The sequence below is a fragment of the Sceloporus undulatus genome, chromosome 6 (assembly GCF_019175285.1).
Source record: "Sceloporus undulatus isolate JIND9_A2432 ecotype Alabama chromosome 6, SceUnd_v1.1, whole genome shotgun sequence".
In the NCBI taxonomy this organism is placed as follows: domain Eukaryota; kingdom Metazoa; phylum Chordata; class Lepidosauria; order Squamata; family Phrynosomatidae; genus Sceloporus; species Sceloporus undulatus.
This window is the reverse complement of record NC_056527.1, coordinates 76,957,280-76,971,245: the sequence shown is the minus strand read 5'-3', so window position 1 is coordinate 76,971,245 and position 13,966 is coordinate 76,957,280. Positions and strand designations below refer to the sequence as shown.

The following is a 13,966-nucleotide window of genomic DNA, read 5'->3' as shown; positions in this document are numbered from 1 at the left end:
TTTAGAGTCTGGTTTTTCTTCTTTCTCCCCACAGTTTTGCATGTCATAAATCCACGTGAAACCTTATTTTCCTTCCCATTAGAAGATGGACTTGTAGCTATGGTGATTTCAGGTGTGATTTTGCATTTCAAAGGGAATCAAGCAAATATTAACTCAAAGTTTTCTGTGGACATTGTTCTTATACTCTTTTGAAGCTCTCATTGCTCTCTCTAGAAGATTATTTGAAGTAAGATGGTAATATGCTGCCTGAACACATTTGAATTCATTTTTGCTCTAGAGTGTTTTAAATATGTGATTTGTAAAGGTTTGTACATTATTAATGATGACTAATAAAGACAACCTATGGATGCCAGATATCTGATAGTTTGTCACTACCTGTACCTGAGGTTATGGAGTTCATGAGGTGACTTTCCAGTTGTTTTAAATCCGTTGCCATCAAAATGTCTTAAGCATAGTCTTAAATGCAAAGGAAAACAAGATTGTCCCTGGAAAAATGCTAAAAAATTGAGGACTGTTGATGTATTTGATGCAAGTGATATCACTTGACAACTTTGTCTATTTTATCACGAGAATAAACTGCGAGTCGGTTGTTGTAGTAAAATGATCCATAACCCTGGCCAGGAGCCCTTTCATACTATACAGTAACAGCACTATGATTTTGTTGGCAAGGAGGAAGCCAACTACCAGAAAAATCTGGGGATAAGTCTACCCAGATGCAGCCAAAACAATATCGTCACAGAGTTCAAAAACATCAAGCTTGGCAATGCAATGGACACTTTTTACATATAAAGAAACACTCATAGATGTTTGTTGATTCATCCAAAGTTCTGGAGGCTTTATCTTCTGTTGCAATGTGTACAATATAATACAATATTTACACAATCCACTCAGTCAGCTTCCAGTCAACTACACCAACATCTACTCCAACCAACTCCACCAGCACCAAACTTAACCCCACCTGATCAGTCTCTTGGTCCACTTATATAGGAGGATGGCTCTGACTCACCCACATACCATGATACAACCTTACTTCAACTTGCCTCATGCCATGTGCTTCTGACTCAGCTGTTTGTGGTTGTCCCATTTCAACTGTCCCTCAAAATAGTTTTGTGGTTTAAAGGTACACTTTAAAGATTTCACTTTAATGGCCATGATTTCATTCTATGAAGTTCTGAAAGCTGCAGTTTGTGTGCCTTCAAGTTGTTTCTGACTTATGATGACCCTAAGGCAAAACTGTCATGCGTTTTCTGCGACTGAGATTGTGTCACTCTTGCCCAAGTTCAACCAGTGGGCTTTTATGGCTGGGCAGGTCTCCTGGACTTCAGAAATATAGCCAAGTGCTCAAACCACTACACCATGCTGGTTGTTGCACTGCAGTTTAGAGAGGGATATTTTGAATTCTCAGCTGGAGACCTCTTCTAGCGCCTCATTAGACCTGAATCCCCAGGATTCCATTGGATGTGACTGTGGCAGCAAAAGTAGAACCATAGTGCTATAACTGTGGTGTGTGAAAGGCTTCCTATTCAAAACCCATGAGCTGATGGACCTCCAACTAGTTACCATGACTTTTTTAAATACAGAGAAGTGAGGAGTAGTTGTCTCTTGCCCCCATGGTGATCTCAAAGGGGGGGGGGGAGAATTTGGGTAACAAACTTTAAAAATATGATTTTACTTCAGTGCCCACTTTATTCTGGATCATGATCACTCATGAGTGAAGATCAGTATGTGTAGCAAAGAAATATACAGGTCCATAAAATAGAGATGGAGATTGGATATCTCTGATCCAGGCTTCACAGACGGTTACCATCATGTCTCCATACTCATTGACTTTTTCAAGCCAAAATACACATGCTGAAGCAAAATCTTCTCCATAACTATATTTCATTTTGTCTGCAGTATTCTCCTACCTAGTATCTTTTCTAACAGTCTTTTAAGTTTCCTTTAAAGTTGTACACACACTATGCAAGAGGAGTAAAGTTTTGTTCTGGGTAAAAATGTTTTCCCTTAAAGAGGCACATCTCAAACTTTGTGTTGTGGTGACACTATTACACATTACAAGAAAAGAATGAATCTTGTTATGTAACCACACTGCCATCTAGTGCTGAAAGACTTTTCAGTCTACAGTAGTCAATAAGAGAACAAAACAATTTACCTATTTTATTCTGTTTTCTGCTTTGTATGTTTGAATATAGTTGCATTAGAGAGACTGCTTGCTCATAATAAAATTTAAAGTTAATGTGAGCTGAACTAGCTGCCAGATTTATCATTTTAATAAAGTAGAAACACAGAATCATTGTAACAGACTTCTCGTGGTGGATAGTTTATCTTGATGGATAGATACTGCAGGGGACATCCATGACAGCAGAAGGAATGATTAAGGACTCCCCTCACTCAGCAAAGTGCTGATGGGAGCCTGAGACTGGAGCCCCCACTAGACAGTTTTCCATGCCACTAGGCCAGCTGTCTTGGAGTTATTTATTTATTTTTTAACACGTTTACCAAAATCATATTTGATCAATATCGTCTAGAGCTGTAATAAGTGGCAGAGAGGTTGTTATCATTTTGTTCCCCCATGTCCATTGGTCATAGGACACAGAAGCAACTCATTATCACCTGTTGGAAAAAGGATGTTGGAACTGGAGAGACTCAATGGCTTTGCCCAGTATTGCTCTTTTTATGGGATTAGATCTGAATTTTTTTCCTTATCCTAGTTCAGAGAGTCCCTGATCATATATTTATGACTGATACCATCCTGGCAAGAGGAAAGGAGTGTGTTCACAGTGTCTACTCTCTGTTGCATAAATAAGATTTCATGTGAGCCATGCATTGTATATAAACACAAAACCTTTTTCATTTTGAAGAATTCCATAATTGGAAAGAACTTTGCAACTGTTAGCGGGTAGCAAAGGTTCTTTTAAAATGTAATACACACACCTCCAAGTCACCTGTCAACCTATGGAGATCCCATTGATTTCATAGGATTTTCTTAGGCATGGAAAACTCAGAGGTGGTTTGCTACTGCTATTCTCTGAATATATCACAGCACCCAGTATCCCCTGGTGATCTCCCTTCCAAGTACTAACATAGTCTGATCCCACTTAACGTCCAGAATCGTATTGGATCTGGGGCCTTCAGTATATTTAAAAAGGCCACCTAAATGCAACGGTGTTACTAGGGTTGGTGTTACCCAATGCGGTAACTCATGGTGTCACCCCTGCATAGGCCTTCTCCTATAACACACCATATAGAATCCTTAGGGCCCATACAGACAAGCCAAAATAAAGCTGCTTTGGGTCACTGTGAAGGTATACTGTTTAAATAACACACACATCTTAAGAGGCCAGAAGCTGCGCCAAAGCTGCACTCTAGTCCTTAGGACTGGAGCGTGGCATTGGCACAGCTTCTGGCCTCTTAGGATGCATGCACCATTTAAACAGCATACCTCCAAAGTGAACCAAAGCAGCTTTATTTTAGCCTGTCTGTATGGGCTCTTCGTAATGTTATTATTATTATTTAAATGTACATTGTTTCATGTGATTAAAGTGAAAATTTGGTAAGATGTGATTTTTTAAAGAAAATTTAAAAAGAATATATTTTTTAAAAAGTTAAATTTAAAAAAAATTAAAATTTAGGTTTTTTTTTTTAAAAAGGCCTCCCCTTTCTCTTCCCACTGAACCTCACCCCACTCACTCCTTCTCTTCTGCATTTTAAAGGGATGCAGGCAATTGCCACAGCCCATTTCTGCCAAAGGTTTGGGAAGCAGTGATGTAACCTCTCCTTAGGGTATCATCTGGTGCAATCTGTTCCTCCTGCAGCCCCCCAGTGATACCTCTTCCTAAATTATCATTCTGTAGGGGGAAAAACCCCATAATACCAGTTTCCCAGGTTAAGTTCTGAACAGATAAACAGTGAGCAATATTGTAATGTCCTTTTTTTAAAATGTCAACTTGTCAAACATTCTAAAAACATTACTAGGAAAGCTCCACTGTAATGAGTTGACTGGCTAATTTGACAAACTGAAACTGCACTCAAAACAAAACTGGTTTTGTACCAGGGAGGAAACTATTATTAGAGCTACTTGGCTAGGGAAAACAATTTTGAGGAGTCAAACCCTATTTCATCTCTGAGCTTGGCTTTTGTTCAAATTGCATGAATGCTTTTCACTCTTGGTCAGAGGCTGACAATTCGCTGAGTATGAGACTCATCTCTTGCCATGCCAAATGATGTAGCTTTTTGAAAAGATCTGCAGCAGCGGTGATGATAATGAGTTCATGCAACCTACTCCAAATGGAACCCAGGATTTAAGGTCATGTACCCGAGAGACTCAATCAACAGCCTGCTCAGTAGGATCTTAGAATCAGATAATTTAGTGGAAAGGGGCACACAAACAGCTTAATTGCTATCTGACAGTCTGCATGGAATAAAAAAAAAATATGATGTATGATACAGTAACATACCCTTGAGGCAAATACAAAATATCATTATTTATGAAACTCCCCTAAAGGAATTAAGTTCTCTACACTAATGGAATTTGTATTTGTTTATTTATCTATCTATCTTTAGGCTGATGACTTATAAAGTTTATTTTGGTCATAGACCAGTGTGCTGAATTTAATATTGAATGTGCTGAAAAGTGGGCCTGAGAATACCTATAAAAATCTCCTTTTTTCCAATTCCTGTGAAATCTTATTCCTGCGCATTAATGGGCCCAAACAGACAGGCCAAAATAAAGCTGCTTCCGGGTCACCAAGCCCTTCTTGGTTTTGCCACCTCTGTCTTCAGGAGAAAGCCATGGTTGTGGCAGAGAAGAAGAAGAGGCCAGTGCCCGCCCACTCCAACTTTGCCTCTGCTGGGCTTTCTCCTGAGGAGGTGCCATGGCAGTGGCAAAGGAAAAGGGGCAAACACACTTCTTCCAGCAGCTGAACAAGCACCTCTGAGCTGTACAATCTTATATCCAGTATTGTTGTGGCTAAATCCAAGACTATTTTAGTGCATCCCTTTCATCTGGACATTAAGCTGATTCTTTCTTAGGCCTGTTAGAAAGGTTTATATCTGGCCTCATTTTCTTGGAGCACAGAAGTCTACTTTATGGCTTAATAGGCATTCAGAGAAATTATGATTGTGCTTTACCTCTGTTGCATTTAGCAGTTGCTCTGTTATCTATTCTGGCAACTTAATGTCTTTTGATTTTTTCTTCTTGCATGGTTGTGTATTATGAATCTGGATCAAGATTTTAGAGAGGGCTGACCCACAGATCTTCCATATTTTAAATTATGTTCCTGAAGTTCAAGTTCTAGATTTTCTTAATCCATACTGCCATTGTCTGTTTGCAAGTCAGACAGCTGGCGGCAGTAGAGTGAAAAAAAGCAAGCAAGAATTGATTTAAATATGAATAGTAAAGAAGAGTTTCTACTATTTCAGGCTCAGGGAAAATTTCTGCTGCTAAATTTATGTGTCTCAGAAGAATTTTGAGTAAATAAGCTTTCCTTAATTTACAGGTTTATAAGCCTTCTGGGATTTGATGATAAAGCAACCATTCTGAAAGTGTTATCAGGTGGAAAATAAAACATATCTAATGCTGGTGGTAAAGATGTGCTTACCCTTATAATGTGGATTCTGAATGAAGACATAGTATACTCCCTGGACTTTCTTCAAGAACAGGAAAAGTGTTTCTTTAACTGATAATGACATCAAAATATTAACTGTGAAAAAGAAATATGTAGATAACTGACTATAGGAATGGTATAAATATGAATGTGCTTTAAGTACATTTGTCACCACAGTTTCTGTTTTTGCTCCAGAACATTTCATAATTTCCCTTCCTTTCTCTCCAGCTGTCCATTCTAACTTCCTCCTCTCATTTTCTCCAGTCATAAGGAGGCAATGGGCTGGTTAATTCCAACTAGAGTAGATACACTGAGTCAGCTGTTAAATGTAGGTAAATCCAATTGATCCCATGGATAGCTGGGACTAACAGTAGATTTCAGACCTTTAAGAACTTCCACTAGAAAAAATGGACCAAAGAATATAAATTTCGAACCTGCTGGGGCACAACATATACGTTCCACTAAACAAGAAAGAAAAATATATACCCCTACAAGGTGTGCTACAAATGGAGAAAGTGAAGAATGAAGTACAATCCCAGCAGGATCTATGGAGTGGAGGGGAAAGGGGGCACCAGTTAGTACCTTTCAAACTTCTGGAAGTTATTTATCACAATTTACATTGTGATTAGTAAGGCCCGAAACAGACTGGCAGATGGGGGCAGCTTCCAGTTGCTCCAGGGGTGTAGCGTTTAGACAACACATGCCCCCAGAGCGCCTGGAAGCCACCCCAGAGTCATGCTGGGTCCTCTTAAGGCAGCCCAAAAACAGCCTCAGAAGGAGTAGATCTTTTCTGCTTCTTTTGAGACTGTAGTAGGATGCGCCCTTGGGGCTGCGGCATGTGTTCAAGATGGCCCCAGAGCAACTGGGCTGGGAACAGCTCCTGGCCACTCCTACCTGCCCCTCTGCTTCGCCCCTAAGCCTTCTCTTATGTGTTCTGCCTAAACTCAGCCTCAATTGTGCCTCAAACCATCCACCAAACTATCTGTTTCTACAACGCCAATGTTCAAATTAATTCATTAAGCATAAACCTACTTTTGAGTAGTGGAATCCGAGTAATTCAACTTAGCTTTAACATATAGCCATAATTATATCTCCGTACAATAACATTTGTAAGTTCCTTCATTACAGTGCCTTCCTAACACACAAGATATATTTAATTAAAATGAAATGTATTCTATTTCTATTGCATTTATACAATTGGCACATAACATTCTATAATACATTAACTTGCAATTTGCTTGTAAAAAATAATGTAGAGTCTGACAATTTAAAAGGTAATGAATCCAACTTTCCAGTACGGAACTATTCTGGAAGCTATGTCCCCATTATGGATTTTGGTGGTCATATTGCTCTTTGTTTTCCTTACAGCAATTATCTTGGCAGCCTCTGAGCAATATACATTCACACAATAAATGCAAGAATTAGATTATTAGTTCCATTTCCATAAATAAGCAGGGTCCAAAAAGGGCTTGGATGGTTATGAGACCTTGCGTTCCTATATGAGGGAAAATAAGCATTCTAGGGAGCTTATCACTCACACTTTTGTCTCTGTTCTGGTTATGGACAGGGAACACACGTGGCTGAGTGAAAATAGAGTTTATTGCCAGGCTGAGACTCATGAATTTTGCTCAGCCAGAAAGCTTTCTTGCTCAACTGGAACCTTTTCGGCTGAGCAAAAATCATGCATGCACCTCACCCAGCTCAGGTACAGGTTAGGGTCAGTGATGGCATGAGGATGCCTTGCTGACAGTTTAGCATGCCATGAAACCTCTTTTTCATTGGCCATGCGAGTTCCCTGCCCATGCCCAGAACGGAGACAAAAATGTGAGTGATAACCTCCCTAGAATGCTTATTTCCCCTCATATAGCTCCTAGGTTAGGATTCATACTCCTGTCCCATTAATAAAATGAATTTACTAATGTAATCACAAATCCCACTTTCATGATATTGTAACAGTCATCACCTCTCAGCATAACCTGCTTTACAAAGTTGTAAGATAAAAAAGGGAAGACAAGACGTAGATATAACACATAAAATAAACTAAGAGAAATAAAGTAAACTACGAGGTAACATGGATTATATTTCTTTATTTTCATGGATTATATTTATTCATATTAGCCAGGATCCTGCATCAGTTTATACAGATCGGGTATCCCTTAGCCAGTGTTTTGGATTTTGGATATTTTTTGGATTTTAGAATATTTGCCAACCACCCACTTCTGCCTTACTAACAAATGACTAGGAGCTCCACCACTTCTGCAGTGTCTCAAAACAAAAGCAGGTGAGTGGAGGGCTCCTCATAGATCACCTGTACAGTAATCAGGTCTCTTATATAAACTAAAGTGGTGAAGTATTTGTGGGTTGCAAAGAGAGAGAGACATGAGAGATTTCAAAACTCTACTTAAAAAAAAATGCAGGAAAAATACAGTGGAACTTTATGATGACTGCGGTGGCAGTAGGAGGAAACAAGCAGCAGCATAAGATGGCAAAGATAGCACTCAGGAGGATGGGGATTGGCAGCAGCAGCAGCCTGCATACTGATGGGTAGCCCAGAATGCAAGTTGCTGTCTCAACTGCCTCTCTCTGCAGCTGGCAAATACTGAACGTTTTATTTTATGGAAGAAATCTGATTACTGTGCAGGAGATCTTTGGGGAGCCCTCAAGCTAATCACTTCTGATTTCAAGATGCCACTGGTTGTGGCACGCCTGGTTTTTTGTTAGTACAGTAGAAGAGGGTGGCTGGCAAATATTCCGAAATCAGGTCCCTTATATCAAAGAGTGTAGAAGTTTGAGCATTGGACTATGATTCTGAAGATAAGGGTTCGATTGAATGCTTGGCCATGGAAAAGCACTGGGTGAATTTGGATGAGTCACACACTCTCAGCCTCAGAAAATTCCATTATATTTTTTTCCTTAGGGTCGCTGGAAATTACTAGAAGGCACACAATAACAATGATAGTGTAAGTTGGCTTTGTGATATCCTCTCATTAACAGGATGCCAGACAGTATTTTAATAAGCAGTATTGGATCATTAAATACTCTGTTCATAATGTCACAGTTTAGTCTGTTGAATGGACTTACCACCAACCTTTATTCAAGCAGTGATTCCAGAGTTTCTAATTCTCAGTTGGCTTAAGAGTTTAGACATAACACATTTTGTCTGGTTTCTTATTGCTTCTTCCCAAATAGAGTAGACTAATTGAATCTATGCTTAATTATGAGCCAATATATAGGTAAATCCCTTTGATTCAATGCGTCTATCCTAGTCAGGACTAATCTAGGGATTTAGGCCTAAATGTACCACTGTAAAAATAACACATTATTTTGGGGTGGGTGGGTAAACAAGAGCCAACAATGGCACAGTACAGACTGCTGAAAAACGGCGGTCTGCTGGCGTCTGTTTTTCCTCTCCAGGAAAGCTGCAGCCGCCAAACTGTGCAGCTTCCATGCAGTGGAAAAGGAACCTGCAAAAAACGGGTTCTGTTTTCCCCACGCCAGTTATGTCTTGAGTGCACCACACGACATGCGTACGCTATGTGTCTGTTATGTCATAATGGCGGCGCCCGTGTACACAGGGTGCTACCATTATTGCGCTGCCAGTACGTGCTAGGGTTAGGGACCATGCGGTTGCCATGCGGTTCTGTAAGCCTAGCATGGTGCGAGCATGGCGCTATAGCCCCGAGTGTACCATGCCAATGTTATTTCCAAAAACAGTGTTTCTCTTTAGGGTTTTTGTGTAATGTTTAACTTTAACATAATGCACATAATGCAGCACATTTAACATCTGGGACAAATCTGCTAAAGGTCCCTCAGTCACATTTTGTGAGGACCTCACAGAGGGCTTTTACCATCGTCGCCCCTTCCCTCTGGAACAGGCTCCCCGTAGAGCTCCGCTCCTCCGCATCGTTAGTTTCTTTTAAAAAGAACTTAAAAACGCATTTATTTCAGTTAGCATTCCCACCTTAGATAATTTATTCTTTTCTCTGCCCCTTGTTTTTCCTTCTGACCTCGGACTGTTGTAATTTGACTTTTCCATTTCTTGCCCCTGATATATGTAATTTGTATTGTTTATTCCCATGTAGTGATGCGTTTAATCTTATACTGTAATGTTTTTAACTTTGTATTTTACTGTTTTGATCCTTTGTAAGCCGCCTTGATCATATTTATGGAAAGGCGGGGTATAAATAAAAATTATTATTATTATTATTATTATTATTATTATTATTATTATTATTATCTTGTTACATCAAAATATTATTTGGTGGAGAATACACCCTTGGGGTCATGTTATGTATTTTTTTAGTCATTTTAGACTTTAAAATATAATGTTAGTAATGCATGAATAAGAAATGATGTTATTCTTTCCCCCGAGAATAACAAGTAATGTTATCCCCCCCACAAAAAAATCCCCCACCCCCAAAAAGTAATACTGATATATGACAATAGCATTTTCAGGCTGGATTATGAATCTATAGTGGACCTGCCATATTTGTGGGCTAGCTATCTGCAGATGAATGGATCTGTGGATCGCTCCAGTCCATATTGGTGGTGGCACGTGCTCATGGATGCACAGACACAGATGTATGCAAGCCACTGCCCATTGAATAATATGGGGTTTGATCAACCACATTTTTTTCCTATCCATGAGGGGGTGAGGTGCTGGAAATGAACCCATGCAGATGAAAAGGGTCCAATAGAGTGTCCATCTTTATGAACAAAAATGCATTATGTTTTCTTCTCAAGGGTAATCAAAGAGTAGATTCATGCAAAGCATGTTGCTGTTCATTGCATATTGCAAAGTAATGCCCAGTAAAGTGAGCGCTTCCATTTCAATTTGAGTTGCAGAGGCGGTGAGTGAGTGACAGCCAGACAGGCTAACATGTAAAGTGTTGAGTGGTCTCTGTTGAGATTACACTTCTGTCCTGCCAAATTTTCAGTTTCCACTATAGCAGGGGTCTGCCTTCACTTGTCACATGCACAGCAGCTTCAGCTGTGAGACTCTCCTGTTGATTATATTAACAGGAAACCACTCTCTTCTTTACTTAACATAATTCTGCTGGTGCTTCCTGGCTAAATCTGTTTTATAACAGAAATTTCTTACAGATTATCCTGTAAGTGTTCATGTGAACAAATAAAACAAAGTACAGATCAAGAAAGGGACTGTGTGCATGCGAAAGAGGCCCTCTACACAAACAAAAAGTCTCTAAAAATTCCAAGTGTTGTTCCTGTACAAACTGATTTTATTTTAGGGTTCCATATGATGATTTCCCTATTCTAAAACATTTCTTGGGAACTCAAGTATTATCAAGGACTTTTCATTCCTGCTTCCCAGGTCAGTTTAAAATAAATGGAATGAAATGCATCTATATTTGTCTATGTGTCTGTCTTGGAGGCAGTAAAGATGGCTTCTGCCAGTAAACACAGCTATAGTTTCTTAGACACCTATGCAAAAGGAACAAGCAAGGGAAAGAAGAATGCCAGCTGCATGATTTAAACCAGTATCTTTGAACCACGTGGAATTTCTGCTTCTACTCTAGACATAATGCACAATAAGGAAAAGCTTGTTATTGTTACACTGCAAAAGGAGCAAGTTCACCCCTGCTTACATGAAAGGGAAAAAGCAACATTGTTATTCTGCACTAATGGAAAAAGAAGCACATAATGCAGCACATTATTTCTAATATGTTACTCCCACATTTTGGCTGAAAGCTCCCTCTTATGTCTCAGTACTGTAGTCTCATTTTGACAACACAGCAAATTGAGGTGGTGGATTATGGTGGCTAGTAGTATATATGCCTGGAGTTTTATTCCTTTAACCTTAATGTTAAATGTGAATTCCCCCCACCCATCTTTTAAATTTTGATATACAATCCTTCTTTATAGATAGATGTAATGCCAACTCCAATAATTTAGTAACCCTTTTGCTCACTTTTAATTTATGACAATTGTCATGTGTGTGTATGTTATATGCACTAAATAATTCCCAAGGTCTCTCCATTTTATTTTATTTGTATATTTTGAAATATGAGCAGACCCTCCACAATGAGATTTGATGACACAGCTATAGCATTTGGCTTCAAATGTTCTCTCCCATCACATGTTTGTCACTGAAGAATTGTTATACTATGATGTGATAGCTCTAATTCAGGAAGGTTTGGAACATATAGCGCATTGTCTGAACTATGTCATCCAGGTCAGATAGCCAGCCAGTCAGGAGTTGTGTCTAAACAGAAGACTGATAAACCTCCATCTTTGCAAGATTGTCAGGTTCCTGACAGTCCCCAGTACAAATTTGCAGGTTTGGCATTACATTGTTGTTGTTGTTTTGCCTAAAGTAAACAATATGTAACATTAAAACAGAATATATAAAACATGTTTGTATTACAAAATACATTGTACTGTCTATAAAATATGCAGTGAAATGGAAAACATGCATTACAGACTCAGAATTAGTGTACACACATACCTGCCCATCTCCCCCATTTCAAATGTTTATCTGTCATAAAGGAGTGGGGCTATAAAGACTGCAGGGTAGTTCTTTGAATTCTATCCCAGTATTCAGATCTCTAGTCCAAGCAGCCCTGTCAAGGGGCATTTTACCTCACCGATAGCTGAACAATAGCCCTGCAAGGTAGAATTGCCATCACCCACTTTTGACTAACTCACATTATTAGTTAGTCAGACTGGGCCTGGGAATAGCCGGATTTTAACAGAAATTCTCGGAGACTCTGGTAATATGGATTAAAGCCCTGTGAGCTTTAATCATATGAATATCCATAATTCAATTGCAATAACCAAGCAGCCAGAGTTGAATTTACAATTGGGCCCTCCATGATAATGTACCCCCTCCCCCAAAAAAAACACTCTATTAGACAGCATACTTATTTACAGGGGCAAGAAGAAAGAAAAAATATTGTGCTATCAGAGAACTGAAAAGATTTAGGGAATCATTCAGAGGCCCTTTCTTTCACACTGTACAGATATAGCATTATGTTGTTGTGTGCCTTCAAGTTGTTTCTGACTTATAACAACCATAAGGCAACCCTGTCACAGGGTTTTCTGGGGCTGAGACTGTGTCACTCTTGCCCAAGATCACCCAGTGAGTTTCCATGGCCTACCAGAGAATTGTACCCTGATCTCCAGAGTAACAGTCTAACGTTCAAACCACTACACCATGCTAGCTCTCTATAGTACTAAATTCCTCTTTAACTGCTATGGTTCCATCATATGGAATCCTGGGACTTGCAGACTGTCAAATCCCAATTATTTTTTGTAGTGATTTCTTGCCATTACTCAGCAAGGAGTTCATGGTCCTTACTAATGAGCATGGCCTTGATAACACAAGTATTTGAGCATTACACTGTCTTAGAATAGCTTCTCAGATGATATGCAGTGGGCCCTCTCCTTACGTGGGGGATCCGTTCCTGGAAAATCCGCCTTTGCTCAAGCCCCATAGGAAATAATGGGGCTCATGCATGTGGCGGAGCAGCACGTGTGCACCATGGGCGCACATGCCATTGTTTCCCTTCCCAAGTGGCTTCTGCTTAAACGTGAAGCTGCATAAAATGAGCCCACACAAGGCGCAGGTGTACTGTATACATGTTGTTGTTGTTGTTATTGTTGTTGTTGGAGTTTGCAGGAAGAAATAGAAAGTGGGCAGAATTTCATTATAATTGTCCTTTTTTGTTTTGTCAGCCCCTAACAATTAACTGGACAACTTTTTATTTTGTAACAGTTATGATTCCTGTAAGCTGATGGTGCCCTACAAATGATTGAAATAATATAAAGCCATATCTCCTTCCTTGACTATTTATAACCCCTTGAAGAATTCCAAACATTAATTGTTTGTGGACCATTTCCATCTCTCTGTGTAAATAGCCTCATTCCCCCTTAAGTCTTGATTTGCTTCCTGCACCGATTCCTGAAACCGGTTCAGCAAACAGCATGGTTCCTACTATGTTTGCACCGGTTTCAAGAATCGGTGCAGGAAGCGACAGCCATGGCTTCCCTGTCATATATCCCTCCGTCCTTACTGGCCATGCTGGGGATGGAGGAGTGGCCAGGGTGGAAGGAGAGTGGCAGACCGGGAAGACGGAGGACTGAGGATGGAGCATGGAGGTATGGCTGGGAAAGCTGCTGCCAGTAGGAACCAAGGCAGATTCAAATCTGATTAGATTCCGCCTGGATTTCACTTGGGCTGAATCAATTTATTTCCAAATAAATCAATTCAGCCCAAAAAGCCCCCCATTTTACCTGCATCTTTTAAATGGGTAAAAACCATGATTTCCCTTTCCGAATCGCTTCAGGGATTCAAATTAAGTGGGAGCCACATTGGTTTAAACCAGATCAAGATAATATAA

The 13,966-nt window shown here is 39.7% G+C and overlaps 1 pseudogene; it reads right to left on the bottom strand.

Moving 5' to 3' along the window:
* The window catches only part of LOC121933621, a 31,931-nt pseudogene extending 22,421 nt beyond the window's left edge, over nucleotides 1–9,510 (bottom strand).
* Between the last annotated feature and the right edge of the window lie 4,456 nt (nucleotides 9,511–13,966).